The sequence below is a fragment of the Xenopus laevis genome, chromosome 8L (assembly GCF_017654675.1).
Source record: "Xenopus laevis strain J_2021 chromosome 8L, Xenopus_laevis_v10.1, whole genome shotgun sequence".
NCBI lineage: Eukaryota > Metazoa > Chordata > Amphibia > Anura > Pipidae > Xenopus > Xenopus laevis.
The window spans coordinates 111,418,513-111,424,345 of record NC_054385.1 but is presented as its reverse complement, the minus strand read 5'-3'; the positions used below and the strand labels follow the sequence as shown (position 1 = coordinate 111,424,345).

General features: G+C 52.3%; 1 pseudogene; it reads left to right on the top strand.

Annotated features, from left to right (window-relative positions):
- The first annotated feature begins 5,107 nt into the window (after positions 1 to 5,107).
- On the top strand, positions 5,108 to 5,277 carry LOC121397426 (annotated as a pseudogene).
- Positions 5,278 to 5,833: the final 556 nt, after the last annotated feature.

The window sequence follows — 5,833 nt, the reverse complement described above, 5'->3', positions numbered from 1 at the left end:
TTACTCAGTTTGAAAAAGCAGAAAAAGAAGCAGCAAACGAGCTGCGGGGAAACAAAAAGCCCAGCAAGCAAAGTTTGGGAGGACAAGCAGTGCGGGAGACAGAGAGCCGTGGAGCAAGGAGGAAGCCGACGGTGGTGCACGATGCGTGGCTGCAGCATGACAGGCCAGCAGAAGCACAAGAGAGAGAAAAAGGCAGGCAGGCATTTGGTAGTTGTTGTCTTGTGATCCCGGGTTCAGCTGTGAGTTGTTGCAGGAACGAGCTGATTGCATCAACGAGCTGGTTGTGGCCGTCACAAAGAGGCGGGGCCTCCACCAGCCCTGACCCTGCGGCCCCAGTCCTGCCTCCTAAGGCTGCCTCCCCCAATCTGGAGCCTTGGATGAGGCAGACTGTGGTGCTTAAGTTGAAGGGGGTGGAGGGAAGGACCCCAGATCTATCCACGGAAGTTTTCGGGAAGAAACTGGTCCTGGAGCAGGGTTTCACTCCATCCGAGACCCTGAGCATCCAGAGCTTCATCGGTGGGCTCTTTTACATCACCTTTGCCTCCATGGTGATCTGCAGGAGATACTGGGAGAGGGTAAAGGCGGCGTGCCCCGAATCCCCTTTCTCTCGCTTTATGGGCAACTGCCTTATTCAAAGGGAGGAAAGGAGGGTGACGGTCTCAATGCGGAACCCGCACACACCACCAAAGGACATCTCCACCTTCCTCAGCCGCTTCTGTACCATCCTGAAAGACCCTGCCAGGATCCTGGACCCCAACGGGTTCTGGTGTGGCAAGTGGTCCATCCTGGTGAAACTCCAGAAGGAAGACAGCTCACCCAACGGCCTCCGACACCTGCCCCAAAGTTTCTCCCTCGGCAACTCCCCAGGCATCATCTACTACCCGGACCTGCCACAGACCTGCAGGAAATGCGGAGAAAACCTTCAAAAAAAAACACCCAGGACTGGTAAGACAAACCCCCCTCTTCCCACTGTGGCAGCCAAACCCCCAGCTGCCCCAGCCTCTCCTCCTCCCCAGCGCTGTCCCACCCCTCTCCCAGCCCCCACCACCGCCACTCTCCCCCCTGCAGCCACATTAACCCCCCCTCCAGTGGCAGCAGGTCTATCCCAGGAGGACTTTCCCCCCCTGCCCACCCCCCAGTCCCCCACCCTCTCTCCCCCTACAGGTGCAGCGAAGAGGAAGCTAGAGGAGAGCCCAGCAACAGACTCCCAGGAGAGGAAGAAGGTTAATACAGAGCTGGCGGAAGCAGAGCTGACAGAATCCGAGATGCTGGAAGCAGAGCTAGAGGGGATAGAGTTGTTGGAAACAGGCTCGGAAGGAGATGAGGAGTCAGAAGCAACAGCTGAATCAATGGCACAGATGGTTGATCAGCTCCTTCAAGTAGCATTGGTGAAGGAGGAAACCATCAAGCCCCAAGATCCTGATGACACCTCACTGCTACAGCCAGCAAGCACAGAAACTCCGGAGGAGAGTCCACCCCCAAACGATGTGGGAGAAGGGGACCCGCCCGACCTGAGTGGTAACGTATAATGTAAAGCTGTTTGAAACGGACTCTTCTTACCCCCCCACTAATGGTGTCGTGCAATTTATTCACCATTAATGTGAGGAGTATTAAGGATCAGTTGAGACGGCAGACTGTTTTTGCATTTCTTGACAGCCAGCCTTGTGATTTGTACATGTTGCAGGAATGTGCCATTCCCTTCTCTAGGTCCTACAAACATCTGATCTGGCTGTGGACCCACGGCCCTTCCTACTGGTCTGGGGGTAATAGCTGTAAGTCCGCAGGGGTCGCAATCCTGATCAGGGGGGGCCTCTTCACGGTTGATTCTGTACATGAGTTAGTCTGTGGCCGCTTGCTGGTCGTGGACGGCTCCTGGGCAGGAGAGTCTGTTAGGCTTATCAACGTGTATGCCTCCCCTGTGGAGGGCGAGCGGTTGGAACTTTTCCAGACCCTGCGGGCCCAGTTAGCAACCACCAGAGCAGTAGTGTTGGGGGGTGATTTCAACTGCCCCATAGAAGGGGACGGGCGCAGCTCAAGCAACCGTACGAAACTGGATGTGACCTCCAAGCTGCTCAAGGAGATGGTGACTGAAGCATCCTTAAAGGACGCTGTTGGGTCCATCGGGGACGGCACCGTGAAATACAGCTGGTGCCGCCCCGATGGCTCAATGCGTTCTATGATAGACTTCGTGTTTACCTCCCGGACCATCAAGCAGACTGGGTGTTCCATGGTCCCCTGCTTTTTCTCTGACCACAGGGCCATTCGGTTTCAGGGGTCCCTGGGTTGTGGTTTTCCTCAAGGCCCAGGCTCCTGGAAGCTGAACTGTGACCTGCTGGGATAGGAAGAGGTTATGGGGGAGCTGAGGGATGCCTACATCACGTGGAGGAATGAGAAATGTTGTTTTGAACATGTCAGTGACTGGTGGGAATTTAAGGTAAAATTGCGTTTTTTCTTTCAGGTTAAAGGCAGGCGCCATGCCTGTGAACGCAGGGGGAACTTCAAGAGACTCCAGAGAAATCTGCAGTCCCTTCAGGACCTTCAGCAGTGTGGCTGGGAGGTGAGACAGGATCTGGAGAAGACCAAGGAGGGCCTGAAAATGCACTTTGAGGAGGAATCCAAGCGCATCATCTTCCGCTCAATAGTGGAGACTCTAGAGAAGGGGGAAAAGTGCAACTCCTTCTTCAGGAAGCTTCACTCCAGCCACACACCCCTGACAGAACTTCGCGACGAGACCGGCACCGTCCAGTCAGGAAAGGAGGGAGTGATGGGAGTGGTCACCGACTACTACAGCTCCCTCTACGCAGAGAAAGAGACGGACGAGACATCGGCTCATAAGTTCCTGTCAGGTATCACTAACACTATTGATTCCGCAGGTCTGTCAGCCATCAATGCCCCCTTGGCCCTGGAAGAGCTGCACTCTGCCGCTAAATCCTTCAAGCAAGACAGAACTCTGGGCAGCGACGGCCTCCCAGCGGAGCTATACGTGGCTCTGTGGGATCTCATTGGCCCTGACCTGCTCGAGCTGTTTGGGGAGATGGTGGTGGAGGGTAGAATGTCCCAGTCGCTGAGGGAAGGAATGATCACCATCTTGTACAAGCAAAAGGGGGAGAGAAGCGACCTCAAGAATTGGCGGCCCATCTCTCTTCTGAATGTGGACTACAAGATCCTCGCCAAAGTACTAGCCAACCGGCTGAAGACTGTCATCAGGCAGATCGTCGACCCCGACCAGACTTCTGTTCTTATGTCAGTCTCATGTTCCGTGATATTGTCAGTCTGGTGTTGGTGAACGGCTGGAAAACGGACCCATTTCCAGTTTTGTGTGGGGTCAGACAAGGCTGCCCTCTCTCACCTCTTCTTTTTGTTTGTTGTATTGAGCTCTTTGCCGAGTGCATCAGACGGAATCCAGAGATCAGAAGGATCACCGCACCAGGACCTTCCAGATCCCAGATCAAGTGCTCGCTGTACATGGACGACGTGACCATCTTCTGCGCTGACCAGCCGTCGGTGAGAGCTCTCGTCCAGACCTGCGAGGACTTCGGCAAAGCTTCAGGTGCTAAAGTCAACTGCGGAAAGTCAGAGACCCTGCTCTTTGGAGAATGGAACCTGACTTCGGACGCTGTCCCCTTCTCTATCAAGTCGGACTTCATCAAGATTCTTGGAGTTTGGTTTGGTGGCGAGGGCGCTGCCCTGAAGTGCTGGGATGAAAGAATGGCGAAAGTACGACAAAAGATTGGCCTCTGGAGCCTCAGAGACCTCACCATTGAAGGGAAGACACTGGTGCTGCGGAATTAAATCCTCCCTGTTCTGCAGTACATGGCTCAGGCCTGGCCCCCTCTGGCTACGGTTTGCAGAGCCATGACAAGGACAGTGTTTCACTTTATCTGGGGCTCCAAGATGGACAGAGTAAAGCGGTCAGTTATGTACAAGGAGCCCCGCAAAGGTGGGAAAGGTGTCCTCGATATCCCCACCCTGCTGAGAAGCTTCTTTGTGTGCAACTGCATCCGCCAGACCATCACCTGCAAAGACAAGGACTCTGCTGGCAGCTCTATGTCTCGCTTTTTCCTGTTGCCACTCTGGCGCGTGCTAGGGTGGGACAAGTTGGACAGCTCCTACCCTTTCAACTGGAACACCCCTTGGTTTTACCTGGATGTTACAAAGTTTGTGAGGGAACACCATCTGGAAGGAGTCAAGCCCGACTTGTGGAAACCAAAGACGATCCACAAGTTGATCAGAGCAAGAGATGAGATGGAGTCTATTCCAGGGCTCCCTGAAGACACTGCAAGGACTGTTTGGGGGAATGTTTCTTCAGACAGACTGACCAACAAGCACAAGGTCATCGCATGGATAGCTATTCAGGGGGGGTTGCCTCTCAGGACCTTCATGCATGCCCGCAACCTGTGTAGATACCGCCACTGCCCACGCTGCATCATTCATGAAGAAACATCTATGCACATCTTCTGGGATTGCAGATTTACACAGGTCCTGCTTGATGCCCTGGAACACGAGCTCAAAGACTGCGTGCCAAGAAATCTCCTTACACACCACGCAATGTTGTATGGGCTGTTTCAAGGCACACACACGGAAGGGGCAATTCAGGAAGCCTGGCGCCTTATGAACTCTATTAATGACGTTTTGTGGTTTTCTAGGAAACGCCTCATCCTGCGGAGAGAGAGAACAAGCATTCAAGACTGCCGCAGGCTGATCCACAGTCTGCTGCGTGACTACAACATCCGCAACAGTCTTGAAGAAGAAGAGGACTAAACCCCCTCTCCTTCCCCCTTATCCTCCCCTCACTGTCTGTTTAAGTGGAAAATAAAGCTTCAAGCAATTCAAATCCCCTCCCTATTCCACCCCCCACCCACTCCCCCTCACCCCCGCAAGCTTTATTATTGTACAAAAAATACACCTGCATAAGAATATCGTAAAGATTGTTTGTTTTTATATATTTATATTATATATATATATATATATATATATATATATATATATATATATATATATATATATATATATATATATATATATATATATATATATATATATATATATATATATATATATATATATATATATATATATATATATATATATATATATATAATAAAGTATATTTTTCAATAAAAAAAATCTGTTCTTAGTTTAATATCTGATACGTCCCCTATCTGGGGACTATATATTAAATGGATTTTTGGAAAAGGGAGATGGAAGAAGAGCTTGCTCTGTCCACTCCACGCATCAACCTGGTATTGCAGTACCTCCAGGACCGGTGCACTTCTCTTACTCAGTTTGAAAAAGCAGAAAAAGAAGCAGCAAACGAGCTGCGGGGAAATGAAAAGCCCAGCAAGCAAAGTTTGGGAGGACAAGCAGTGAGGGAGACAGAGAGCCGTGGAGCAAGGAGGAAGGCGACGGTGGTGCACAATGCGTGGCTGCAGCATGACAGGCCAGCAGAAACACAAGAGAGAGAAAAAGGCAGGCAGGCGTTTGGTAGTTGTTGTCTTGTGATCCCAGGTTCATCTGTGAGTTGTTGCAGGAACGAGCTGATTGCATCAACGGGCTGGTTGTGGCCATCACAAAGAGGTGGGGCTATGCAAATAAGTTGTGCCGGGGCAGTCGGGAAGGTGCTGGGAGTCTGCGGGCCTCAGGCCGGCGAGCCCGATGAAGGTCCGAAACAGGGCCGGAGCCAGAGAGGGCCTGGGGCTGGGCCGACTGGATGTGGCGTTGCCTGGATGTGGTGTGGGCTTGGGCCGGAGGTGTGCTGCCTGCCGGGGCCCAGCCCTCCCTCTCCCCATGGAGGCATCTCTAGCCTGGCTTTGGGCCCGTCTGCGTGCGCGCC